The sequence below is a fragment of the Eumetopias jubatus genome, unplaced genomic scaffold (assembly GCF_037043125.1).
Source record: "Eumetopias jubatus isolate StellerSeaLion01/CBP00866 unplaced genomic scaffold, mEumJub1_p1.0 scaffold_10, whole genome shotgun sequence".
NCBI classification, from domain to species: Eukaryota; Metazoa; Chordata; class Mammalia; order Carnivora; family Otariidae; genus Eumetopias; species Eumetopias jubatus.
The window spans coordinates 55146262-55174009 of record NW_028274816.1 but is presented as its reverse complement, the minus strand read 5'-3'; the positions used below and the strand labels follow the sequence as shown (position 1 = coordinate 55174009).

At 44.8% G+C, this 27748-nt stretch overlaps 1 protein-coding gene and 1 long non-coding RNA gene across 3 annotated transcripts in view; both read left to right on the top strand.

The window, feature by feature from the left end:
- Positions 1–27748, top strand: part of LOC114197177 (optic atrophy 3 protein-like) — a 50050-nt gene that overhangs the window by 13681 nt on the left and 8621 nt on the right. The gene's annotated exons all lie outside the window — the stretch shown is intronic.
- On the top strand, positions 12400–15833 carry LOC114197178 (uncharacterized). 2 transcript variants are annotated; one of them, XR_015769188.1, is made up of 3 exons: positions 12400–12779; positions 12876–13046; positions 14934–15833. It is a non-coding gene; the product is annotated as an uncharacterized LOC114197178 (long non-coding RNA). The 2 variants fall into 2 exon arrangements; XR_015769187.1 differs by lacking the exon at positions 14934–15833 and adding an exon at positions 13597–13860.

Genomic DNA, 27748 nt, shown 5'->3' with positions numbered 1-27748 from the left:
AAAATTGAAATGATTTCCTCCCTAAATATTTGATGTAAATGTCCATCTGGGCTTTCAGTTTTCTTTAAGGGAAGGTTTTTAATAACATTCAATTTTCTGTCTTTGGAAAGGAGTTTTATATGCAGTCAGGATGGACTAAGATCGAAATGGATTTTAAAAGTGCACTGGTAGAAAATTGAAATTCTGCTTTTCTCTCTTAAAAAAAAAAAGACAAAAGTTTTCTTGGATTTTTGGTCTGTTCTTGATAAGAAAATGTAAACAAAGTTGTTGTTTTTTTTCTCTTTTGACTGCCCGGGAAACTGAAACTTATGTTTTGTCTTTATCGGGTCCTTGATTATTTAAGTTAAAACTTCTCAATATTAAAGGAGCTAAGTTTTGCTAACAACTATATAACCCTACATATTTGCTTTTGGAATCTTATTGCCACCTTGGTTGAATAAATAATTAAGTTTTAAGTTTCATCATGATCTATAATATTATTTAGGCATGTGCTTTATAACTTTAGGAGGTTTTTTAACAAACTGCCCCAAGATTTAAATTGTAAACGAAGTCTCTTTGACTGATTAGGCTTGTTTATTTGGTATGCTATGTTCTGGTATAAGGTCATCACTTAATACTATGATTATTGAAGTGTTAGATGTCACAGAAATAACTGGATTTTCTTGTCAGCTATATTATAATAAACTCTAATCAGATCTTTAAAAACAAAACAAAAAAACCATTCAATTTTCTTAGTGCTTATAGGACTATTCAGATTTTCTACTTCTTTGTATCAGTTTTCATAAGCTATGTTTTTTAACAGATACAGGATTCATGTAAGTTGTTGAATTTGTTGTCATAAAGTATTTCATAATATTCTTTTAGTACTCTTCTAGAGATTTTATTTTTTTAAGTAATCTCTACACCCAACATGGGGATCCAGCTCACGACCCTGAGATCAAGAGTGGCACACTCTACTGACTGAGCGAGACTGACCCTCCTGTTATATTCTTTTAATAATTGTAGGATCTGTAGTAATGTCTCCTCTTTCATTCCGGATAGTGGTAATTTATGTTTTATTTTTTCTTTATTCTTTATCACTAGTCCTGCTAGTGGTTTATCAGTATATGTTTCAAAGAATCACCTTTGACTTTGTTATTTTCCTCTCATTTGTCTGTTTTCAATTTCATTGATTTCTTTTCTTTTCTTTCTTTTTTTTTTTTTTTTGAGAGAGAGAGTGTGGGTGTGAGTGCGTGCATGCAAGTGGAGGGAAGGACAGAGGGAGAGGGAGAGAGAGACTTAAAGATTAAGTAAATAAAATCTAAATAAACACTAAAGATTAAACAAATAAAATCTTTTTTTTTTAAAAGATTTTATTTATTTGACAGAGACACAGCAAGAGAGGGAACACAAGCGGGGGATGGGAGGGAGAGAAGCAGGCTTCCCACTGAGCAGGGATGTGGGGCTCAATCCCAGCACCCTGGGATCATGACCCGAGCCGAAGGCAGACGCTTAACGACTGAGCCACCCAGGCTCCCCAATAAATAAAATCTTTAAAAAAAAAAGAGTCGGACGCTTAACTGACTGAGCCAGTTAAGTTTTCTTTTTTTTTTTTTTTTTTAAAGATTTTATTTATTTGTTTGAGAGAGAGAGAGAGAGCATGAGAGGGGGGAGGGTCAGAGGGAGAAGCAGACTCCTTGCTGAGCAGGGAGCCCGATGCGGGACTCGATCCTGGGACTCCAGGATCATGACCTGAGCCGAAGGCAGTTGCTTAACCAACTGAGCCACCCAGGCGCCCTGAGCCAGTTAAGTTTTCTTAACTATTTTCTATTTCATCGATTTCTGCTCTTATCCTTACTTTCTTCTATCTATTTATGTTGGGTTTAATTTGCTCCTTTTTAATAAGATAGAACCTTAGATTATTGCTTTTAAACTTTCTTTTTTTTTAATTTTTAAAAAGATTTTATTTATTTATTTGACACAGAATGAGAGCACAAGCAGGGGGAGTGGCAGGCAGAGGAAGAGAGAGATGTGGGGATTGATCCCAGGACCCTGAGATCATGACCTTAGCTGAAGGCAGATGCCTAACCGACTGAGCCACCCAGGCGCCTACTTTCTTCTTTTTTGTATATTTAAATATAAATTTCCCTCTCAGTGCTACTTTATTTTATTATTATTATTTTTTAAGTAGGCTCTGTGCCCAAGGTGGGGCTGGAACTCATGACCCCAAGATCGAGTGTTGCATGCTGTACTGACTGAGACAGCCAGGTACCTCTCTAAGCACTACTTTAGCTGCATCCAGCAGAATTTTATGTGTTGTGTTTACATTGTCATTCAGTTCTGTATATTTTCTAGTTTTTGTTGTGATGTCTTCTTTGACCCATGGGTTTTTCAGACATGTGTTGTCTAATTTCCAAATACTGGGGCCTTTTTAGATTTCTTATTGTTACTGATTTGTAATTTAATTCCATTATGAACAGCAATAGTGCACATGGTAGAAAAATTTACATGGTAAAAAAGGATTGAATATGGTGGAAAGTACATATGTTTCCCATCCTTGTCTGCCTGCCTTCCCATCTGCCTGTCTTCCTTCTTTTCTTTGTTTGTTAAGAAATATTTGCTGAGGGGCGCCTGGGTGGCTCATTCGGTTAAGCGTCTGCCTTCGGCTCAGGTCATGATCCCAAGGTCCTGAGATCAAGCCCCGCGTTGGGCTTCCTGCTCAGCTGGGAGCCTGCTTCTCCCTCTGCCTCTGTCTGCTGCTCTGCCTATCTGTGCTCTCTATGTCTCTGTCAAATAAATAAATAAAATCTTAAAAAAAAAAAGAAATATTTGCTGAATGCCTACTTGCCAGCCACTAGGGCTGTATCTGTTTAGTAAGAGACCCAAGTCTCTGCTGTCCCTATAGAATTGAGATTCTCCTAATAGGAGAAAGATACTAAACAAGTTAAGAAAGTGAAATATATTCTCTGTCAGGTGGCAATAAGGAAAGAATGAAGCAAGGGAGAAGGATTAGGTGTAATAGGAGAAGGTAAATGCTATATGAGGTTGGGTTTAGGAAGGCCTCTCTGAGGAGGTGAGTGTTTGATTAGAGACTTGAGTAAAGTGAGGGAGTGTGGATATTTGGAGAAGTGTGTTTCAGGCATAAGGCATAGTAAGTGCAAAGGCCCTAAGGCCAGAGCATACCTACTGGGTTTCAGGAACAAGGTGGAGGCTTATGTAGCTGGGCCAGAGGGTGAATGGAAGAGTAGGAGGTCAGAGGTCAGAGAGGGAGCCACCAGAGGTCACCCTGAGCCACCTTCTAGAAGTATTCTATGCATAATCAAGCATAGTCTAGGTATGTATGTGTTTAATTCACATAAATGGCAGTATATTAATTCACTCTGTTTTGTGCCCAATTTTTTTCTTCTTTACAGCATACCTTGAAAATCCATCCCACATTCTTTTTCATAGCAGTTAGTACATAGTGTGAATGTACCAGGGCCCTGTTGGTGGACTTTTAGGTTATTTCTGGGTTATGCTTATCCAAAGGATGCTGCCGTCAGTATTCCAGCTTATGTGGCACTTGGCAGGCAGCCTTCGCACCAAGGTACATGCCTCTACATCCACCCACCCCCGCATGGAAAGTTTTAAGGGACTCCTTTCCACATCTCCAGTTTCACCTGATTTGCCTGAGGAATCTTCTGGGTTTTCCATCCTTTCTTCCCTTTCCAGTGGCTCTACTCTCTGGAATAGATATGGGGGAAATCAAGTATGAAAAGAAATCTCTTCCTCTTCCTCTTTTCTAGTCATATGATGATGCATTGTAGCACGTGTAAAAACCTCAAGAATCACAAAAGAATAATTTGAGATGTCGATGACAGAAATACATTTTCCGGCCCACCTTATTAAGGCATGCGACTCTGGTCAAAAAAACTGGGGGGACGAGGGTGCCCAGCTGGCTCAGTCGGTAGGGCATGCGGCTCTTGATCTCAAGGTTGTGAGTTCAAGCCCCATGTTGGGTGTGGAGCCTACTTGAAAAATAAATAAATTTTTAATGACTGGAAGTTTGTACCTTTTGACCCCCTTCACCCCTAAAAATTTACTCTTTATATTTTAATAATTATGCATCAAATTGTGTAATAATGCTGTTTTGATCACTGATTTACTAATAGTAATTATAAGGATAACTCAGTCTGAAAGAAAAATTTTCGCTAAGATCACAGTTTGATTCTAATTTATAAACATATTTTTGTTTCAGAGAAATATAATAGGGCATTTGAGCATAAAAATACGTTAGGATAAAATTTTGTCAAGAAAGCAGAACGTGGATTGAACTTTTAAGAATAAGGAGCCCATGCGAGCACAGTTAAGGAAGAGCTGATTGGCGCATCCTTAAGATGACCGATGGTGGTTGTTACATTTCTGGGGGCTCATTAAGCCCTTTGCATATGCTAAAAAGAACAATGCAGCAGATTTGTTTTAAAATGTCAATATCTCTCATATGCCAGAAGTTCATGCTCTTTGCAATTATTTCGACTTAGGGTGGAAAAATGGATGTGACAATTTAAAAGTTTATAAAGAGTGTGTTTAGTTTTTTTGGGAAAATTTGCTAAGAGCATGTAGGAGCAACAAGGTATGAAGGACGTTAATTTGGCTACCATGCAAGGGTGTCTCCCCATAATTATTCCTGGGTGTGGATCTCTGGGAATGTGAGCTGTGTCATCGCTGCTTTCCACCTGGAGTCACCTCCTCATCTAGCAGCAAGGTCCCCTCCCTTTGCGCACACACAGGACTAGGCCGCTTGTTGATCTCTTCCAGTTCGAGAGGTGGAAATCAATTTCTCGTTTGTACTTTTAATTTGTTGCTTGCGAACAAAGTTGTATGTCTTCTCATCTCTTTAAGAGCCATTTGAATTTTTCAGTAATCACTCTAAAATCTTGGTCTGTTTTTCTAGCAAGTTCTTGGGATCTTTGTCTAATTAATTTATAGGAGCTCAGGGTGCCTGGGTGGCTCATTTGGTTAAGCATCTGCCTTCGGCTCAGGTCATGATCCCAGGGTCCTGGGATCTCCCTCTCCCTCTGCCCTTCCCCCTGCTTGTACTCTCTCTCAAATGAATAAATAAAAATCTTTAAAAAAATAATTTACACGAGCTCTTTCTGTGAGAAAATTAGCAAATCTTTTCTTCCAACATTGTCATTTGACTTTGTTTATTGTGTTTTTGTTTTTTAGCATGTAAAACCTTTTTTTTTTAACCTTAGTCAAATCCATTCATTTTTTCTCTTTTTGCCTTTAGGTTTGTGGCATAGTTAGAAAAAATTCTAGATTATAAATGATTTGTTTTCTTAAGGCTTTTATTTATTTGAGAGAGCAAGAGGGAGAGACAGCACGAGCGGGAGGGGCAGAGGGAGATGGAGAGAGAAAATCTTAAGCGGACTCCACACTGAGTGTGGAGCCAACTCGGGGCTTGATCCTAGGACCCTGAGATCATGACCTGAGCCGAAACCAAGAGTTGGATGCTTAACCAGCTGCACCACCCGGGCGCCCCTCTTCTAGTAGTTTTATAGTCCTGTTTGTGTACATGTTTAAGTCTTTGATGCATCTGCAATTTATTTGGAGTACTGGGTGTGAGGTAGGGATCCTTCTTATTTTCTCTTGCAGTTGGCTGTCCACTTGTTCCAACAGCATTGATTGAATAATGTGTCTTTTTCTCACTGAGCTGATATTTTTTCTATCTCAGACTTTTCACTTTTGGTCTCGTTCTTTCAACATACCTCCCATGAACAGTTTTTTATTCCATGCTCAGTGCTAGGTGCCTGAGACACAGGAGTGAAACAAACCCTGTCCCGACCTGGTTTATGCATCTTTATCTCATTCATCCATCTAGTACTTCCTGGAATCTCCTCCTTGTTGGGTCCTGTGCTAGGTAGTGGTCCCTAGACAAGTGGTCAGTGCTAGGCTGGGGGAGCCTTGATGGGAGGGTCTTTAGTCAGTCTGGGGCTGGGGAGGGCCTCTAGGAGAAGCAGATGGCTCAGAGCTCAAGGAAGAGTGAGCCAGACAAAGTGGAAAGATGGAAGCATAGGTAATAGCATGTGCCAGGGTCGAGGGGTAACAGGGAATTTACGGGAGGCTGGCACAGCTGAAAAGTAGATGGTGGGACCAGAAGTGGCAAGAGAAGAGCCCGGATGGGTGTTCGGGGACAGAGCACACTGGGCCATGTTAACACATTTAGACTTGATCCAGAGGGCAGTGAGGACCCTGTGTCATGGTCACAAAGGAAACTGAGGACAAAAAGGAATTAAAGGGAAATTGCTTTACTGTTTCTCAGAGACAGTTGCTCTTGCTCTGTGCAGAAGACCTACCTGTGTTTGTCCTTCTAGCCTTTTTGCTGGGATGTTGGTGTCCTGTTCTGCAGACACCCACTCACGCGTGCGTGCTTCTGGGCGTTTCCCCTGCAGGGCTACCTGCAACTCCTGTCTCTTGCTGTTTGTCAAGAAAGGTGATGACCCCACCCTGGGCTCCTCCCCCAGCTCTTATTTGCAAGCAACAGAATCCCGCTGTACTGGGCAGATGCCTAAACACTCTGGAAGTATCTGGCTTCAAGCTCAGCTTGATTCAGGAACTCAGACAATGCCTGGAAGTCATTGTCCCATCCCTGGGCCCTGTGTTTCTCTGTGCTGTCTTCTTTCTCAGGCAAGCGCTGTCTTTTTGGGGGACAAGATGGCCTCGGTAGCTCCAGGTTCCCATCCTGTTCACTAAGCAACCCCAAAGGAAGGAGAGGACAACCTCTTTTCTGACATTCCAGGAAAAATCCCAGGGCTGAATGCCAACACCTAAAGTTGGGGGTGGGCTTGGCCTTCCCTGAACAAGGTGGAGGAACGGTGGGGGATGGGCTTCCCCCAAAGAGAGGCAGTTTCCAGAGAAAGGGGAGCGGATGCAGTGCCAGCAAACCCAGCAAATACCCACTGCACCATGGCTTTGGAGGGAGAGAGGGGAAGGGTCCCTGTGTTCCTGAAGAGGGGAGCAGGGTGTGGAAGCCACTGAGATGATCTTGGCCCAGTCTTTCCCAGCCCCTGGGATGACCGAGGCTCACAGTCAGGAAGAGCCCCTTTCTGTACCTCGTGGAAAAGTGTGGTTTCACCCCCAGCAAATCCGTGCAGGGTCACTGAGATTAAAGTCCAAGGTCTAGCAGACTCTTGACCTCTGTGCATTGGCCACCAGCCCCATGCCGGAGGGGCAGGCCTGTTTTCAACATGGTACCGCACCCCCAGCAGTTCCTGGAGTGCCCCTGTTTCACCCTCTGTCAGGCCAGGAAGAGTCCTGGGGGTCCTCAGCTTATCCCCACTCTCAGAGTGACCTGGTGCCTGCTCTGCTAGTCTCTCCGCTCAGCTGCCTCTCGTCACCCCCCACCCCCTCCATGGGTGCCCAGGCTGGCCTCCCTTCTGGATCAGTCACCTTGCCACCATCTGCATCTGCTATGCCTGTGGATTTCCTCCCCTTCGCTTCCCTCTTTTTCCCCTGTGTTCTTGTGGCTTCTAGCTTCTTTCTACCCGACTGCCATTTTTGAGGGCTTGAGGAGAAAGTAGAGTGTTCAGTCTAACAGGCTCGACCAGGAATCCTGGATTCTGGGTGGCTTGTTGTTGATTTTTTTTTTTTTTTTTTTTTTTAACGACCACCTGTTTAAAAGGTAGTGAGTTCACATGTCTTAAGGGTCAAAAGAGAATGTGGGGTAAAGTCTCTCTCCACTTCTGTGCCCTGGGTACCCTGTTCCCCTCCACGGAGGCAAACCACTCTTACCTTGTGTGTTTTCTGGAAAAAACAAAAACAAAAACTGCGTTTCTAAGCAAGTGCTAATATGCACCCACCCCCACCCCGCCTGTTTTCCCTGAGTAGCAAACAGTCTACCCCATGCTAGACCTCACTGCTTTTCACTGACATTATCCAGGAGAGAACACCGATCAGCACATAAAAAACTTCCTTACTCCTTCGTTCAGCTGCTCACAGAATTATTTCAATTTGGGAGGCCGTCGGTAGTCTTGTAGGGTCTCTGCTGGCTTTTTTTTTTTTTTTTTATTACTATAAACAATGCTGCAGGACTAACGTGCCAGGCAAGCCTTTCCCACTTGCGCGGGTATATCTGGCATCCATTCCCAGAAGCAGAGTTACTGACTCAGGGGTGTGCAGCGTGCTCACACCGGCAGCAGCGAGTGGGAGAGGGTCCCTGTCCTCACTGACTCACCACCTGGAGGCTCTTTCTTTTTTTATCTCTTTACTCCCAGCGAAGTTGAGATTTACAGAAAAGTTGTAAAACCGGTACAGAGAGTTCCTACATCCCTTTCGGTCCGCCTCCCCCCATGATACATCTGTGTATAAACACAGAACCGTGAGCAAACCCAGGAAGCAAAAGAGGCTCAGTGCTGTTACTGCAACGACAGACCTCGTTCACGGTTTATCAGTTTTTCCACCAGGGTCCTTTTTCTGCTCCAGGATTTTATCCAGTATCCCGTGTCGTATTTAGTAGTCATGTCTCCTTGGTCCCCTTTAATCTGTGACAATGTCTCAGTCTTTGTCTTTCGTGACCTTGACTCTTTTCTTTAAGTTTTTAATTTTAATTCCAGTAGACCTAACGTACAGTGTTGTATGTTTCAGGTGTACAAGGTAGTGACTCAGCACTTTCCACACATTGCCTGGTGCTCATCGTAAGTGCACTCTTACCCCCATCACCCTTTTCATCCATCCCCCCACCCACCTCCCCTCTGGTCACCATCAGGGTGTTCTCTGTAGTTAAGAGTCTGTTTCTTGGTTTGTCTCTCTTTCTCTCTCTCTCTTTTTTTTTTCCTTTGCTCATTTGTTTTGTTTCTTAAATTCCACATGAGTGAAATCAGATGGTATTTGTCTTTCTCTGACTGACTCATTTCACTTAGCATTATACATACCCTCTAGATCCATCTATGTTGTTGCAAATGGCAAGATTTCATTCTATTTTATGGCTGGATAATATTCCACTGTATATACACACCACGTCTTTTTTTTTAATTTTTTTAATTAACGTATAATGTATTATTTGTTTCAGGGGTACAGGTCTGTGATTCATCAGTCTTACACAATTCACAGTGCTCACCATAGTACATACCCTCCCCAAAGTCCATCACCCAGCCACCCCATCCCCTTCAACCCCTCCACTCCAGCAACCCTCAGTTTTTTTCCTGAGATTAAGAGTCTCTTATGGTTTGTCTCCCTGTCTGGTTTTGTCTCATTTCATTTTTCTCTCTCTTCCCCTGTGATCCTCTGCCTTGTTTCTCAAATTCCTCATATCAGTGAGATCATATGATACTTGTCTTTCTCTGGTTGACTTATTTCGCTTAGCATAATTCCCTCTCGTTCCATCCGGTTGCAAATGGCAAGATTTCATTTTCTGATGGCTGCATAATATTCCATTGTATATATGGACCACATCTTCTTTATCCATTCACCTGTTGATGGACATCTAGGCTCTTTCCACAGTTTGGCTATTGTGGACATTGCTGCTATAAACATTGGTATACACACCACATCTTCTTAATCCATTCGTCTCTCGATGGACACTTGGGCTGCTTCCATAATTTGGCTATTGTAAATAATGCTGCCATAAATATCAGGGTGCATGTGTCCTTTTGAATTAGTGTTTTTGTATTCTTTGGGTGAATATCTAATAGTGCGATTACTGGATTGTTGGGTAGTTCTGTTTTTAACTTTTTGAGGAACCTCCATACTATTTTCTACAGTAGCTGCACCAGTTTGCTTTCCCACCAACAGTGCAAGACGTTTCCCTTTTCTCCACATCCTCGTCAACACTTGTTACTTGTGTTTTTTATTTTAGCCACTCTGACAGGTGTGAGGTGATATCCCATTGTGGTTTTGATTTGCATTTCCCTGATGATGAGGGATGTTGAACATCTTTTCATATGTCTGTGGCCATCTGTAGGTCTTCTTTGGAGAAATGCCTGTTCATATCTTCTGCCCATTTTTAATTGGACTATTTGGTTTTTGGCTGTTGAGTTATATAAGTTCTTTATGTATTTTGGATACTAACCCTTTATCAGATGTGTGATTTGCAAATATCTTCTCCCATTCTGTAGGTTGCCCTTTAGTGTTGATTGTTTCCTTTGCTGTGCAGAAGCTTTTTATTTTGATGTGGTCCCGATAGTTTATTTTTGCTTTTATTTCCCTTGCCTCAGGAGACATATCCAGAAAAATGTTGCTACAAAAGGGACCTTGACCCTTTTGAGGACTACTGATTATTTTGTAGACTGTCCTTCGGTTTGAGTTTGTCTGATGCCTTCTCATGATTGGAAAGAGGTTCTGCACTTTTGACAGGAATGCCACAGGAATGATGCTGTGTCCTCCTCAGCACACCACAGCAGGGCATCACGATGTCAGTTTGTCTTATTTCTGGTCATATTGCGCTTGGTCATGTGGTTAAGGTGGTGTCTGCTAGGTTTGTCCACGGTATTATACTTTTTTCCCTTTGTGAGTTAATAAATACCTTGGGGAAGAGACCTTGAGACTATGCAGATATCTTGTTTCTCCTCAAACTTTTGCCCCCTAATTTTAGTATCCCTCAGTGGATCTTTCCGTGGCAGTTTTATTGTAGTATTTGCCTGGTGTTGATTTCTGTTTCCCTCTTTCCTTCTCCATGTGTTAATAGGAAGCCTGATGTAAGGAGAGCTGTCCATTCTACTCAGAGGCTGTTTTCTCATCCTACTGGTGCGGGAAACAGGGCTCTTGGAGGAAGTGGAGACTGGGTCTGAGTCCCGGCCTGGCCCCTCCCAAGGCTGTGGTCTTGGCAAGTCCCAAGAGGAGAGAGGTCCCTCTGGATATTGCTCAGCTCCCAAGCCTCCAGGAGCACACCCCGTGTGTTTTCTGCCCTGTTCCTCTACACCAGATGAAAGCTTTCAGTTTTGAAATTCAGCAGTCCCACCCTGAGCCTAATTAGAACAACAATGGCTGCTCTTTACTGAAACCCCCAGATGGAGCCAGGCAACAGTCTTGTTGGATCTCACATAACCCTGTGAGTGAGGATTATTATTAAACCCATTTTACAGGGCACCTGGGTAGCTCAGTCGGTTGAGCGTCCAACTTGATTTTGGCTCAGGTCATGATCTCAGGGTCGTGAGATCAACCGCCATGTCTGGCTCTGCACTGGGCCTGGAGCCTGCTTAAGATTTAAGATTCTCTTTTTCCCTCTCCCTCTGCCCCCCCCAAAAAAACCCCCCAAAACAAAAAAAAACAAAAACTACAATGTTATTAAACCCATTTTGTAAAGGAGGAAACTGAGTCTTGGAGAGGGAGTGTTGTCATGACTCCAGCCTGGGATTCCCTGAGTCCCACTAACTCATAACCAGCATGTTCTTCTGCATAAGGGACCCCAAGGGAGTGCTTCCCACCTTCATCTCAGGCCATCCGGGGAGGGGAGTCAGAAATCCAGCGACGCTTGAGGCCCCTATTCTTGGAGCCTTAGCATTGCACCCAATTCTGCCTCCGTTCCTGGGCAGATTTCTCCCTCTGCTGGGTACCTGGCCGAGGCCAAGACAGCTGCTCAGTTCACCTGTTACATTTCCACATCTGCCTTACAGAGCTCTCATCATTTCTGAGGTCCACTGCATCATCAGGGGTCGCCTGAAAAAGAAAACATTCTGGCTCTTCTAACAAGAAAGGATTTTTCTCATCAACATTTTATTATGAACATTTTCGAGCATACAGCAGCATTGAAAGAATTTTATTTTATTTATTTTTTTTAAAGATTTTATTTATTTATTTGACAGAGAGAGAGATAGCGAGAGCAGGAACACAAGCAGGGGGAGTGGGAGAGGGAGAAGCAGGCTTCCTGCGGAGCAGAAACTCGATACAGGGCTCAATCCTAGGACCCTGGGAACATGACCTGGGCTGAAGGCAGATGCATAACGACTGAGCCACCCATGCACCCTAGCGTTGAAAGAATTTTAAATTGAGCACCCTCATACCCACCACAGAGATTCTCTCACTAACATTTTACTGTGGTTGCTTTATCACACTTAAGTGCATTGGTCCATCCCACTATCTGTCCATTGATCCATCTTATTTTTTTAATTATTTTTTAAAGATTTATCCGTTTGACAGAGAGAGAGGGAACACAAACAGGGGGAGTGGGAGAAGGAGAAACAGGCTTCCCGCTGAGCAAGGAGTCCGATGCGGGGCTCGATCCCAGGACTACTCTGGGATCATGATGTGAGCTAAAGGCAGACGCTTAACGACTGAGCCACCCAGGCGCCCCATTCCATCTTATTTTTGATACATTTCAAAATAAATTAGGCAGAATGCAATGTAATGCAGAGAGTGAGGCTCGCACAGTCATCAGAAGGGCTGGATGAATCGGCTCTTGGCCGGGCCTCCAGAATGACACTGCAGGACTGACCCACCATGGGAGCCGCTGCTTTTGAGGCCGCCCACTTAAACGAGTTGAAGAACACATCAACGTAATGCCGTCCAGGGGCCAAAAGCCACGACATCCACAAAATTGGTGATAGGACACTGGAAGTTCACCTGGGAAACCGCAACTGTCCCCAGGCCAGCCTTGCCTGCAGAACCCAGCCAAAGCTGCAGTTGGGGGGCCCGGTCTCTCTCCTTCCATCTTGCAGATCCTGGAGGATACATCTCATTGTTTGGTCGCCTCTCACACGTCCTGGGCCTGTGTGGCAGGGCACTTGGAGAAGTACCCTTTAGAGCACTGCAGCCTCACAGGACAGGAAGGCCCAGCCGCAGGGGACTGTCGTGTGCAGGAATGGAGAATCGTCTGCTTCCAGCCGGTTGGGTTCTTTCCCCACTTCACACTGCTCTCAGCCTTGCTGTGGCAAACACCCTTGAACGCCCAACTTTACTCTCTTGGACCTGTTGCCTCTCAGGTGCAATGAGGATGACCGGGGAGAGGCCCCCAGCTCAGGAGAATTGCCAGGAAGGAGGAGGTGCAGAGAGAAGTTCCTACACTACACTGGGGTGAACTCAGCCTGGGGCCTTCAGCTCAGCCTGTGCACTTGCTAACAGAAGGAAGTCTCCTCTGCCACAAAGAACTCTGGGTAAGGGGTTCCGGAACTGCATGCTTCATCTTCCCTGGCCTTTAGGCCATCATCCTTTCCCCACAACCAGAGCAGGAAGCTTCTCTGGTTAGGTCTTTTTTGCAGACAAGGAGCCTGAGGCCCGGAGTGACTTACCCAAGGTCATACTGTGAGAACCTGTAACCTATAACCTAGATTCTTGGAAAGAAGGGGCCACTGGGTATGTCCCGAGTTCTCAAAAATGGAAGGTTTAGGGGGAGCCTGGGAGGCGCAGTCAGTTGAGCGTCTGACTCTTGATTTCAGCTCAGGTCATGATCTCAGGGTCGTGAGATCAAGCCCCATGTTGGGCTCCATGCTGTGCGTGGAGTCTGCTTGAGATTCTCCCTCTCCCTCTGCCCCTCCTGCTCGTGCACACTCTTTCTCTCTCTCTCTCTCTCTCAAATAAATAAATCTTTTAAAAAAATTATCAAAAAAAAAAAGTGGAAGGCTTAAGAGGAGAGAGGAAGAGTGGGGGTGGAGGGGGAGGATGCTTCCCAGGTCTCAGTCGTTCTTCTCGTTGTATTTCCTGCAGTCGTTGTATTCTGACTTGGCATTGACCTTGGGGATGGCCAGGACTCCATCTCAGCTGCCCAGGCCCACTGGGAGCCACCCGAAGCAGCCCCGCATGCTGCCCCGGGGCCCAGGCCTCCGTATGGATCACGAGCACCACACACGGGCTGCCCTGGGACCCCTCTCCTCTCCTCACTCAAGCTCAGCTCTTCTGTCTGTCTGTTTAATAGTTTTCCTGTTTTGTTGAACAGATCTACGTTTCACCATTAAATACTGAGCCTAAGTATATGCTAGCCTTGTGTCAGCATTTCTGAAATGTGAAGCTCAAATGGCGCGAAGTAGATTAAAGCACCAGAGCATCTAGGGGGTGGTCAGTTCCATCATACATTTACACACTTAGTGGCACAAGTAAACTCTAGGGAGAGAAAGATGTACGTAAAACTTTAGGTTGCAATGGGCAAAAAACCCTTTCGTTGCCGACAAGAACCTCCCCTTGACAGTAGGCAGACTGAAAGAGTCTGTCAGTTGACAGAAACCACCGAATTGCACAAAACCTCCATCAGGCAAGAGAAACAGCAGCTGGAGGAACGGGCTCACGGCCTGCAGAGAGCTGGCTGGGCTCGCGGTCGGAAAGCCGGCCCGAGCGGTCACGGGGGCCAGGGTCGGTAGGCTCCGAGTGCAGGCTGGACAGATGAGAGGCGGAGCGGCTGAGTGTATTCCTCAGAAGTCCAGGCCTTCCGAGCCCCTGGGAGGCTTTCCTCAAACAGGCTCAAGTGCAGCTCTTATCTCCCTTCTGGGAACGGCTCCTCATCCCCCTGCCAACACCAACTCCTCTTCCTTCCTGGCTGGCATAGTCCATCCGGTTCTCTTTTATTCCCTTCTGTTTCTTTTATACTTTATGGCTTCATTGAGGTATGACTGACATGCAGCAAACTGCACGTATTTAAAGTATATAATTTGCTAAGCTTTTATTAAGATTTTATTTATTTGAGAGAGAGCACGTGAGCTCGAGCGGGGAGGGGGAGAATCTCAAGGAAACTCTGTGTTGAACGCAGAGCCCAATGTGGGGCTCGTTCCCATGACCGTGCGATCATGACCTGAGCCAAAATTAAGAGTTGGATACTTAACCAACTGAGCCACCCCAGCGCCCCACAATTTGATAAGTTGTGATCAACACGTATACTCACAAAACTATCACCACAGTCTAGAGAGTGCATGTATCCGGCACCCCCAAAGTATCCTTGTGCCCTCTCCCCGACCTCCTGGCCACCACTGACCTGCTGGAGATTAGTTTGCATTTTCCAGAATTTTATATAATTGGAATTATACAGTGTGTATTTAATTTTTTTTTCTATAAAGAGTTGCTGGTCATCACACACAAGATCAGTTTTGCAGCTTATGATCATAGACCTGCAGTTTAAAAACTCCTGCTCGGACTGTCGTCCCCCACCCCACGTCACGTGTTCGCCTCTCCTCAGAAGATCCCAGCCTTCACACCTCCTCACCCCTGTACCCAGCTTCGGGTTCTAGGCTCAGAGAGGGCAGGGCCCGGCGCAGGTAATCCATCAGAGAGTAGCCACAGCGGGAGGCAAGGGATTTCAAGGGAGAGGAGAGTGAGGGCTGGGTGCAGGGGTCGACAGGTGAGTGTAGGGGCCCAGCACCCGAGCTGAGGAACCAGTTTCTGTGTCTAGCTGGAGCAGGCCCTGGGCCCCAGTGCACTGGCTGCCGGCAGAGCCCACTGCCGTGCTGATACACGCCCACTCTGTGGCGGCAGAGCTTCCTGACAGAGATCCAGAGGCGCCTCACATCCCACCTGAGATACTTCCCGATTAACATCCCAAAAACCCATCATCCCGATGAGAATTATTCACAGTGACCTTGTCATGTGGCCCTAAGACCTTTGGGTCACCAGATAGTGCCATGCACCTCTCACGTGCCTCTTGCCATACAAGGCCCCCATACGTTCCCCTCCCCAGCAGTCCTGTAGGTCAACCTCTCAGGGGTGGCTGGTGCCAGATTGCATCCCCCTCCACTAGTGGCTGAGGGCAGAGCAGGTCCCTGGCCTGGAAGTTGAAGGAAGCTCCTCGCTAAATGGGCCAGGCATGTTGGGGGAAGGGGTATGTTTCTCTGGTATCTTCCTATACTTTATATAAATCCATACCTCCTGGAGGCGCCTGGGTGGCTCAGTCGGTTAGGTGTCTGCCTTTGACTCGGATCATGATCCCAGGGTCCTGGGATGGAGCCCCACGTCAGGCTCCCTGCTCCTCTAGGAGCCTGTTTCTCCCTCTCCCTCTGCTGCTCCCCCTGCTTGTGCTCTCTCTCTCTGTCAAATAAATAAATAAAATCTTTAAAAAAATGATAATAAATCCATGCTTCCTTTCTTAGAGAAGAAAATGATAAACTCCTAGAATCAGAACTGTGGCTCCAAGGCTATACAATTAGCATTTTTCCGTGTTTATTGTAGAAATAGAGGAGCAATCCATGTTTATTGTAGAAAAAATTTAAAATATAGATAAAAAAAAAAGAGCCCCCTCTATATACTAGTGCTGACTGATAACCAAAAGTTATTTTTTGGTGTGTTTCCTTCATTTCTTTTTGTCATTCCCTGAGCCCTCTGAGTGCTCACTCTGGGTCCAGTTTTGTGCTGGGCAGCTCTGGGGACACAACAGCAACCCAGACAGCCTTGGCCCACTGTCCTGGTACTCAGAGTCTGTTGGAGGAAACAGACTCCTCCTTAGACAGTGATGGCCCCAAGTGAGCATAGCCGGGCTGGGGAGCTCAGGAGGCTGGGAGAACCCAGAGGGGCACCTGACCTAGCCTAGGGGTCAGGGAAGGGCTTCCTGGAGGAGAGGCCCCTAAACTGAGCCCTGGGCCGAGGGAGCACACATATAAAAATGTTTTGAACACTGAAAGTAATTCCGCACATATGGAGGACTGGTAGTAGAAGATATGCTGATATATGGGACCTGTAGGTCATTTTAAGGAGTCCGGACTCTATCTTAGGGTCAGTAGAAGCCATTGAAGGATTTTAAGCCGGAGACTACCTTGATCCGATGGTCATTTTAATATGGTGACTTCGGGTATGGAACGTGCATGAGGATGGGACCAGAGATCAGGGCAGAGGCCTGGAAACCCAAACACAGTGTTTACCTTTCTGGCTTGGACAGGTTGTTTTGTTTTGTTTTGTGTTACATTGAGGTGTAATTGACATAACACCATTATATTAGTTTCAAGTATAAAATACGATGATTTGATATTTGTGTGTATTGCAAAACGGTCTCCACAGTAAGTCTAGTTAATACCTGTCACCATGTGTAGTTATAGAATTTTTTTCCTCATGAGAATTTTGAAGATTTGCAGCTTGCAAATTCGCAGAACAGTATCATTAAACTGTAGTCATTGTGCTGTACATGACCCCCCCCATGACTTATTTATTTCATAACTGGAAGTTTGTTCCCCTGAACTCTCTTCACCCACTGGCCTCCCCCCTGCCCTCTACTTCTGGCAACCACCAGTCTGTTCTCCATATCTATGAACTTTTTTTTTTTTGCCTTTTGTTTTGGATTCTGCCTACAAGTAAGATCATATAGTACTTACCTTTCTCTGATGTGTTTCACTTAGGATAATGTCCTCAGGGTCCATCCATGTTGTTGCAAATGGCAAGATTTCATTCTTTTATGGCTGAATCATATCCCATTGTCCATATCTGACACACTTAACCACATTTTCTTCATCCATTCATCTGTTGATGGACACCAGTTGTTGTTTCCATACCTTGGCTGTTTTAAATGATGCTGCAGTGAACACAGGGCACATATATATTTTAGAATTCGTATTTTTGTTTTCTTTGGATAAATACTGAGATATGGAATTGCTGGATCATAGGGTAGTTCTATTTTCAGTTTTTTAAAGAATCTCCATACTGTTTTCCATAGTGGCTGCCCCAATTCACATTCCCACCAACAGTGCACAAGGATTCCCTTTTCCCCCACATCCTCGCCAACACTTGTTATCTCTTGTCCTTTTGTTTGTTGAGAGGTTTTTGATTACCGATTCAATCTCCTTACTGATAATCGTTCTAGTCAGATTTTCTATTTCTTCATGGTTCCGTGTTGGAAAGTTATATGTTTCTAGGACTTTATCCATTTCAGGTTGTTCAGTTTGTTGACACATAATTATTTGGAGTAGTCTGTATTTCTGTGGTATCAGTTGTAACGTCTTGTCTTTCGGGTCTGATTTTGTGTTTGCTCTTTTTTTCATGGTGAGTCTAGCTGAAGGTTTTTCAGTTTTGTTTATCTTCTCAAAGAACCGGCTCTTGGTTTACTTGTCTCTTATATTGCCTTTTTAGTCTGTATTTCATTTATTTTTGCTCTGATCGTTGTCATTTCCTTCCTTCTGCCAACTTTGGGCTCTCCACTTTTTCTGGTTCCTTGATGTATAAAGTTAGGTTGTTGGTTTGAAATTTTTCTTGTTTCGGGGCCCCTGGCTGCTCAGTCAGAGGAGTATGCTACTCTTGACCTCGGGGTTGTGAGTTCGAGCCCCACGTTGGGTGTAGAGATTGCTTAAAAATAAAATCTTTTTTTTTTTTTTTTAAGGAAAATTTTGTTTCTTGCTGTAGGCATTTATTGCTGGGAACTTCCCTCTTAGAACTGCTCTTGCTGCATCCCATAAGTTTTGATACATTGTATTTCCCTTTTCATTTGTCTCAAGGTATTTTTCATTTCTTTTTTTGATTGCTTCATTGGCTCGCTGGTTGTTCAGTAGCATGTTTCATGTTGATGTATTTATGAATTTCTCAGTTTTCTTCTTGTAACTGATTTCTAGTTTTATACCACTGTGGTCAGAAGTCTGATTTGATTTCAGACTTCTTAAATTTGTTTAAACTTTTTTGTGGCCTAACGTATGATCTTGGGGGTCATAGGAGGGTCTGAGTTGCCCCTGGAAGTGGACGTGATGCAGAATGTTCCATGTGCACTTCAGAAGAAAGTGTATTTTTTTTTTTTTTTTAAGATTTTATTTTTAAAGTAATCTCCCACACCCAGCATGGGGCTCAAACTCACAACCCTGAGATCAAGAGTCACACGCTCTACCCACTGAGCCGGCCAGGCGCCCTGAGAAGAATGTGTATTCTGTTGCTTTTCGATGGATTGCTTGGCTTGGGCAGGTTTTTAAAAATGTGTTTCTGTTTTAAACATTACATTAATTACTAATGTTGTCAAAGGAGTACAAGTACTTAGTTTTAAGAGTCAAATACATCTGTGATTTATGATAAAAAGAAGAAAATGCAGGGGCGCCTGGCTGGCTCAGTCAGAAGAGCATGCGTGCGACCCTTGATCTCAGGATCCTGAATTCAGGCCCCACGTGGGGTGTAGAGATTACTTAAATAAATAAACTTTAAAAAAAGGAAAAGAAGAAAATGCAGCCATTTCCTTCCCCACCTCAATTCCTGCTCCCCACAGGTAACTTTAACTCTTTCAGCTGTTTTTTGTGTTTACCACCATATTTCTTTTTTTTATTTATTTATTTGACAACGAGAGAGAGAGAGCAGAAGCAGGGGGAGCAGCAGAGGGAGAGGGAGAAACAGGCTCCCTGCTGAGCAGGGAGCCCGATGCGGGGCTCGATCCCAGGACCCTGGGATCATGACCTGAGCCGAAGGCAGACACTGAACGGACTGAGCTACCCAGGCGCCCCTACCACCATATGTCTAAAGAAGGTGCTAACACTCCTAGTTTTTAAAATTTTCCTTTTTTTTTTTTTTATTAACCGTTGACCTCCTAATAGGGAAGATAAGGATTTAGTGCTTTTATTCCCCCCATACTTAAAAAAAAAGAGCTTCCCTCTCAAACAGTTAACTATCCCATTACCTGTGACATCATGTTTAACAGTTCAGTACTTACTGTCCCCGTCATGGCCCTTCCATCACCCTGGGCTAGATGAGTAGTAGGTAGGTACACTCAGTAGGCAGTGTGGTTACGATGACTCTTACATTGCTCACAGTGGAGTGATGGCCCATAGTAGGAACCCTTTCCCTTTATTTTACGAGGAGGCAGTCACCGTGTGCATGCAGACGTGTTTCCAGTGGTGGGGAAGAGTTGCTTGGTCCTGTCCCGTGTCTGTAAGCTCCAGAGGCGCCTAGCCCCCACTGTGGAGGAAGAGGGGTCCTTGTCTTCGCAGCACAGTTTCCTGAGGAAAGAGCTACATTCCAGCCACCTGCAGTTCCGTGCTTAGGAAAACACTTTCACAATGGTTAGCTGTGGCCAAGTACTTCATTTTGATGGACTCAGTGGGTTAACATAGCCTTCCTTTCCCCTGGAAAACTCCTGGGGGCTGGTCAGCCATTGTGCTGTGGCTGGGAGAGTCTGAGGTGCCCAGGGGCCTGGAGCTCTGGGGCTGAAGAGGGAGATCCAAGCTCTGGAGTTGGTGTCAGGAGGGTCTGAGTGGGGATGTGATGGTTGAATGAGAAGAGGACCTTGGGCAGCAGTGTCCTGAGAAATACCAGCCCCTAAGGCCAAGGAAAGGGTTCTCGCAGGAGACAGATGGGCAGATGGGGCAGCCTGAGGGGTGAGGGACTGGAGCCAAGAGAAGCAAACACCTCCCAGAGGGGTGGGTGCTGTGCAGTGCCTCCTTGTGTTGAGGGGACAGACGAGCTGGAAAGCAGGAGGGGCGTGGGTAGAGCCAGGTGAGAGGGAGCCATGCCCGGGGTCCATGGCTACCTCCTGTGGACTTACACAGATCAGCCTTTCATTGAGTATGTGCTCTGTGCCCCGCCCAGGGCGGGGGACACTGCAGTGATGGAGTCAGCCCCCAGCCCTGCCCTCATAGCGCTCACAGTCCAGTTGGGGAGATAGGTTTGTCACCACACAGTGATTACCCAGAGTGGTCAGAGCTTTGGCAGGGGAGCCCAGGGCTCTGGGAGTCAGGGCAGGCTTTGTGGAGGAGAGGATGTCTGAGCTGGGATCAAAGGGCAGATCAAAGGGAACAAGACCAGGAGACAGAGACCAGTGAGGAGACCGAAAACTATTTTATGTAGCCCAAGATCCGAGCTCAGACCAGTGGGTAGGACATATTTCCAGGAATGAAATTCCAAACAGGAGTCAGAAAGAGGATGCTAGATTCACATTTACTAAATTGAGCGATTTCTCATTTAGTCTCTCATTGCCATTCTCCCAATACTGACAGTTGGATATTTTGATCCCCATTTTACTGTTGGGGGAACTCGGGCTCAGCTGGCGCATCCAGAAAGTGAGAGAGCCGAGATTTGAGTCCAGGTCTGTATGACTCCAGAAGCCTTGCTGCCTTTTATTAAACCTGGCCCTGAACTGAGAGGTTTCTGCGTGATCTCATTTCATTATTGCAGCAGTCCTGGCGCACAGGTAGAAGGGTCCTCATTTTGAAGATGAACTAATAAGGCTTAGAGAAAAGCACTCCTTTGCCCACAGCCAAATGGCAGAATGTGGCCTGCGTGCCTCTTTATCAGGTACGCAGGCAGGAAGTGAAAACAGCATGCACGGCGGGGGTGGGGGGGTGGGGGGGTGGGGGGGAGTGTTGTTAGAAGTCCCAGCAGGGTGACTAAGGGCTGATGAACAGATTAGACAAGTATTGCCTTTTCCAGGGCTAAAGCAGCCTGTTCCGTCCTCTCCCCCTCTGGAAAAGCAACATTCTTTTGATTCTTTGGAGGCAAGCTAAACATCAAACTTTAGTAAAAGTATAAAATCAGTAACAGACAAGAATGTTTTGACAAAATTTGGATGCCAATAATGACATTATACACAGCAAATTTGAGGAACCTTCAAGGAAAATGGGCTGTTCATCCATTCATTAAACATTCCCTGGTGCCTTCCTGATGCCAGTTCTGGGCTGGGTATTTCTGGGAACCTGTCTGCTCTTAAGGAGCTCACAGTGCAGTTTCCAGGCAGTGACAAATAAGTTACCCCTGCAGCAGGGAGAATTTGCCAGAGGCCTCAAGGAACTTGAAAGCAGTGAAACCAGCATTTGGGGGTGGTAAGATACATAAGGCTAGTTGAAACATTTTTTTTTTTAAGATTTGATTTATTTATTTGACAGAGAGAGAGACAGCAAGAGAGGGAACACAAGCAGGGGGAGTGGGAGAGGGAGAAGCAGGCTTCCCGCATAGCAGGGAGCCCGATGTGGGGTTCGATCCCAGGACCCTGGGATCATGAGCCAAAGGCAGACACTTAATGACTGAGCCACCCAGGCGCCCTTAGTTGAAACATAGTTATATAACTATTTTAAGAAGGAGAGTCTGCATCATATTTTAAAAATAATTTAACCCAGGGGTGCCTGGGTTAAAAAAAAATGTTTAAAAAAAATAATTTAACCCAGGGGTGCCTGGGTTAAAAAAAAAAAAAATGTTTAAAAAAAAATAAAAAATAATTTAACCCAGAATAAACGGTGTTGTGATGAGGGCAGCCCAGGGAGTTTGGGAACATTAGAGATTGTGTATGACCCAGCCTAGGGATCAGGGAGGGCTTCCTGGCGGAAGGGACACTCCAGCTGAGACCTAAAAGATGAATTAGGGCAAGGTAAGAAAAGAGGAGTTGGGGAGTAGTATCCCTGGCAGAGGTGAATTTAGGTGTGAGATGGAAGGGTGAGCCCAGCCCTTGCAGCGCTCATGATCCAGTGGGGGAAACAGATGTCACCAGTGACACCCAAGATTGATCAGCGCTGAGATGTAAGAGCCCAGGGGGCATCTGACTCAGTCCCAAAGAAGGAAACACCTGAGCTGCATCCTTGCAGGGCAACTAGGACTTAGCAGACAAGTAGTAGAAATGCAACAAAACCAAAAGATGGTTCTTTGAAAAGATTAATACTACTCAAAGGGGAAAAAAAGCATAAATTTCCCTTAAAACGAATGAAAAAATGAAGCATCAGTATGGATCCTAACTATAGGATGACAAAAGGATACCAATGAACTTTAGCCAACAAATTTGGCAGTGCAAAGGAAATGGACGGTTTCCTTGGGGAAACACAATTTAACAACATTGACACAAGAAGAAATAGAAAATCTGAATAGTCGGGGTGCCTGGCTGGCTCAGTAGAGTGTGTGACTCTTCATCTCGGGGTTGTAAGTTTGAGCCCCACGTTGGGTGTAGCAATTACTTAAAAATAAAGTCTTTTAAAAAAAGGAAATCTGGGGACGCCTGGGTGGCTCAGTCGTTAAGCATCTGCCTTCAGCTCAGGTCATGATCCCAGGGTCCTGGGATGGAGCCCCACATTGGGCTCCTGCTCCGCGGGAAGCCTGCTTTTCCCTCTGCCTCTCCCCCTGCTTGTGTTCCCTCCCTCTCTCTCTCTCTCTCTCTCTCTCTCTCTCTCAAATAAATAAATAAATAAATCTTAAAAAAAAAAAAAGGAAATCTGAATAGTCCTGTATCTGTTAGAGACATTGAATCGATAATTAAAGACCTTCCCATAAAGAAAACTACAGGCCCTGGGCACCTGAGTGGTTCAGTCGGTTAAGCATCTGACTCTTGATTTTGGCTCAGATCATGATCTCAGGGACGGAAGATGGAGCCCTGTGTTGGGCTCCATGCTTAGCGGGAAGTCTGCCTAGGATTCTCTCCTTTTTTTCTTTTTTTTTTTTTAAAGATTTTATTTATTTATTTGACACAGAGAGAGAGAGAGAGCACAAGTAGGCAGAACAGCAGGGAGAGGGAGAGGAAGAAGCATGCTCTCCACTGAGCAGGGAGCCTGACGTGGGGCTCGATCCCAGGACCCTGGGATCATGACCTGAGCCGAAGGCAGGCGCTTAACTGCCTGAGCCACCCAGGTGCCCCTCTCTCCTTCTGCCCTTCCCCTACCCTGCATGCACTCACTTTCTCTCAAAAATAAATTTTTTAAAAGAAAAGAAAACTACAGGCCCAGATGGCTTTGCTGGTAAATTCTTCTAAACATTTAAGAAAGAAAGAATACCATTACCTAAACTCTTCTAAATAATAGGGAAGGTGGGAATACTTCCTTGTTTAATGAGTCCAACAGAATACTTTAGCAGCAACCTAAGAAAGTCATTTACAAGAAAGGAAAAATTGAGGCCAAGATCTCTTGCAAACATGGATTCCGATATCCTAAACAAAAATATTAGCAAATAGAATCCAGCAATATATAAGAAGGATAATAAACCACGACCTAGTGGGATTTATTCTAAGACTGCAAGGTTGGTTTACCTTTATTTGAAAAGCAGTTGATGTAATTCACCTTAGGAATGGGAGAAATGAGAGAAACCATATGATCATATTATACAGGAAAAGCACTTGATAAAATCAACACCTACTCATGATATAAGCGCTCCAAAAACTAGGAATAGAGAGGAACTTCCTTAATCTGACAAAGCTTATCTTATTAAAAGAGTTCAGTTAACACCATATTTATACTTAAAGATTAAAATGAACACTTTTCAGTGCGCCCGGCTGGCTCAGTCACTAGAGCATATGACTCTTGATCTCGGGATGTGAGTGTGAGCCCCATGTTGGGTATAGAGATCACTTAAAAAAAAATAAAATCTTTAAAAAAAGAGAGAACACTTCACCCCCAACGTTTGCAATAAGACAAGTATCACCTCTTTAGTCAACATAATGTTGGAGGTTGTAGCTACTATGAAGAAGTACACACACACCCAGAAAATTAAAATTTTAAAAAGCTGATTAAGAAAAATGAATTAAGGGGTTTCTGGCTGGCTTAGTCCCTAGAGCATGTGACTCTTGATCTTGGGGTCATGAGTTCAAGCCCCATGTTGGGGGCAGAGTTTACTTAAAAAAAAAAACAATTAAAAGTGTAAACATTGAGGGGCGCCTGGGTGGCTCAGTTGTTAAGTGTCTGCCTTCGGCTCAGGTCATGATCCCAGGGTCCTGGGATCGAGCCTGGCATCGGGCTCCCTGCTCTGCAGGAAGTCCGCTTCTCCCTCTCCCACTCCCCCTGCTTGTGTTCCCTCTCTCGCTGTGTCTCTCTCTGTCAAATAAATAAAATCTTTAAAAAAAAGAGCATAAACGTTGAAAAAGAAGTAACACTGGTTTTTGGCTGTTGATATGACTATGTGCATAAAGAAGCCAAAAGAGACTAAAAACAAACCATTAAAATAAATAGATCATTTTTGTTAAGATTGCTGGATACAAGATGAATATATAGAGATCGGTTGTATTTCAGTAAGCTGCAAACTAACAATGGGACAGTAGATTTTAAAATACCATTCACAATAGCACCAAAACTCTTCAAATATCTAGAAATAAATTTGACAAAAGATGTGCAAGAACTCTACTCTGATAACCTAAAATATTGTTGAGAGGAATTAAAGATACTTATAAAAAATGGATAAAGAGGCAGCTGGCTGGCTCAGTTGGTAGCATGTGACTTGATCTCGGAGTTGTGAGTTCAAGCCCCACGTTGGGTGTAGAGATTACTTACAAAGAAAATCTTAAAAAAACAAAAAAAAAAACCCACCAACAACAAAAGAGAGAGCGATTACACTGTTCATGGATTGGAAGACTCAGTAATGCTATTAAGGCTCTCAGAATTGAACTATGGATTCAGTGTCATCCCAGTAAACATCCTCACATGCTTTTAGTTGTCAGGAACAAGTTGATTCTAAAGTTTGTAAGAAAGGTAGAGATCCTAGAATAGAAAACCTCAAGGAAGAATAAAGTTGGAAGATTTACACGATCAGGTTTAAAGACTTAACTGTAAAGCTAGAGTATTGGTAAAAGACGAGTAGGGACAGGACAGACTTGTCTAAAATTAGACCCACACATGAGTGGATTTCCAGCAAAGGTAGCTCTCCTGCCCAGTGGGGGAAGGATGATCATTCAGTAAATGGCGCAGTTGCATACCCGTGTGGAAAAAGCCTTGCACCCCTCCTTCCCTTGGACATTGGCAATGTTGAGAGATACGTTTGGTTGTCAGAACTTGTGGAGGACCACTGGACGGGAACGGGGAGCAAAATCACCCCCAGCCGAGAACCCCTGGAAGTGTAAAAAGTCACGGAGCTGAACTTAATGGTTCGTTTTTTGTATATCATTCCTCAACTGAAAAGTTAAAGCACACACTCACACAGACACACCTCTTGCTAAAAAGCAGCCCCTGGGTGGCTCAGTCGGTTAAGCGACTGCCTTCGGCTCAGGTCATAATCCTGGGGTCCCGGGATCGAGTCCCGCATTGGGCTCCCTGCTCAGCGGGGAGCCTGCTTCTCCCTCTGACCCTCTCATGCGCGCTATCTCTCATTCTCTCTCTCTCAAATAAATAAATAAAATCTTAAAAAAAAAAAAAAGCAGCCCCTTGGTCTTAACTGTAGAGAACAAACTCATGGTTACCAGAGGGGAAGTGAAGGGTAGGGAATGGGTGAAATAGGAAAAAAAAAGCCATTTTGCATCTTCTATAATTATACATCAGCTTAAATTAGACTAAACTAAATCAGAATATTTCCTTCAAGAATTTGGATTTATGTCTTCTAAAGATATCACCACAATTCAAGGATACAGAAAGTATATTCATATTTTCTGTAATCAGATGATAAAAAGTGTTCCACTTTGTACATACTAAACACACCAAATAAAAGAGAGCTTTAATTTATGAGGGCACCTGGGTGGTGCAGTTGGTTGAGGGTCCGATTCTTGGTTTCAGCTCCAGTTCTGACCTCGGGGTTGTGAGATCGAGCCCCGCCCACATCAGGCTCCCCACTCAGCGTGGAGTCTACTTGAGGTTCTCTCTCTCCCTTTGCCTCTCCTGCTCGTGCTCTCTCTAAAGTGAATGAATAAATCTTTAAAAAATAAAAAGAGAGCCATATACTTTAATTTGTCTGGTATTGAACAAGCTGGTCTGTCTCCACATCATTAAAATTTATTTATTCATTACCGGGGCGCCTGGGTGGCTCAGTCGTTAAGCGTCTGCCTTCGGCTCAGGTCATGATCCCAGGGTCCTGGGATCAAGCCCCACATCGGGCTCCCTGCTCGGCGGGAAGCCTGCTTCTCCCTCTCCCACTCCCCCTGCTTGTGTTCCCTCTCTCACTGTCTCTCTCTGTGAAATAAATAAATAAAATCTTTAAAAAAATAAATAAAATAAAATTTATTTATTCATTACCAACATTTTACTTCATTTTGTGACAAACCTTTCCTCTGCTTTTTATTTATTGACAACCTCAAGAGCATCAATTGTGATTCCGGCCATGATAAGAGAAAATAGCTAATAAAACATATCATATGAATTCAAAAGAAAGAGAGAGAGAGAGAGAGAAAGAAAGAGAAGAAAAGAAAGAAAAAGCAGCCCCTTGGACCCTCTAGAACTTACCTGGGAGGCAGCAGCGAAGTGTCTTTGTCACTAAAGACAAACAGTGAGTAGGGCACCTAGGTGGCTCAGTCAGTTAAGAGTCTGCCTTTGGGCCGCACCTGGGTGGCTCAGTCGTTAAACGTGTGCCTTCGGCTCAGGTCATGATCCCGGGGTCCTGGGATCGAGCCCCACATCGGGCTCCCTGCTCTGCGGGAAGCCTGCTTCTCCCTCTCCCGCACCCCCCTGTTGTGTTCCCTCTCTCGCTGTGTCTCTCTCTGTCAAATAAATAAAATCTTAAAAAAAAAAAACCCACAAAAACAAACAGTGAGTTGTGGCACTTTTCACATCTCTGGACAACCCCAGCTAAAAGGCCCCCCTCCCTGGCTGCTATCCCAGGCTGTGTGAGTCAGTCAGCTGATGGATGAAGAGTGCTGCCTCCCCATTTCCCACCTCCTGGGTGAGGCAGTGTCCTGTGACTCAGCCTTTTCACTGCTGGGAAAGCTGCCACTCTAGGCTCCCTGAATGCCTATGGGCAGGGCATGGGAGGCCCGACTGCTCCGTCCGCACAACGGGAGACCACTCTGTGATAAAAGGGAGCCATGGAAGCCCGTGACAGTGCGAGAGATCTTATGACATAATGCTGAGCACAAGAGGATAGAACAGGGAGCACAAACAATTTACTACAAAGAAGTCAGAATAGGACTTAAAGAGGATACATATATCTATCAAGGGAGGTCAGATAGTAGTTTTGGGGGGTACTGGCCAGAAGAGGGCTTAAGGGTGGGAGCCCTTCGGAGTACGGGAATATTCTAGATCTTAATCAGGGGGATGCTCAGTCGGTGGAGCGTAGGACTCTTGATCGTAGGGTTGTGAGACTGAGCCCCACATTGAGTGTAGAGATTATT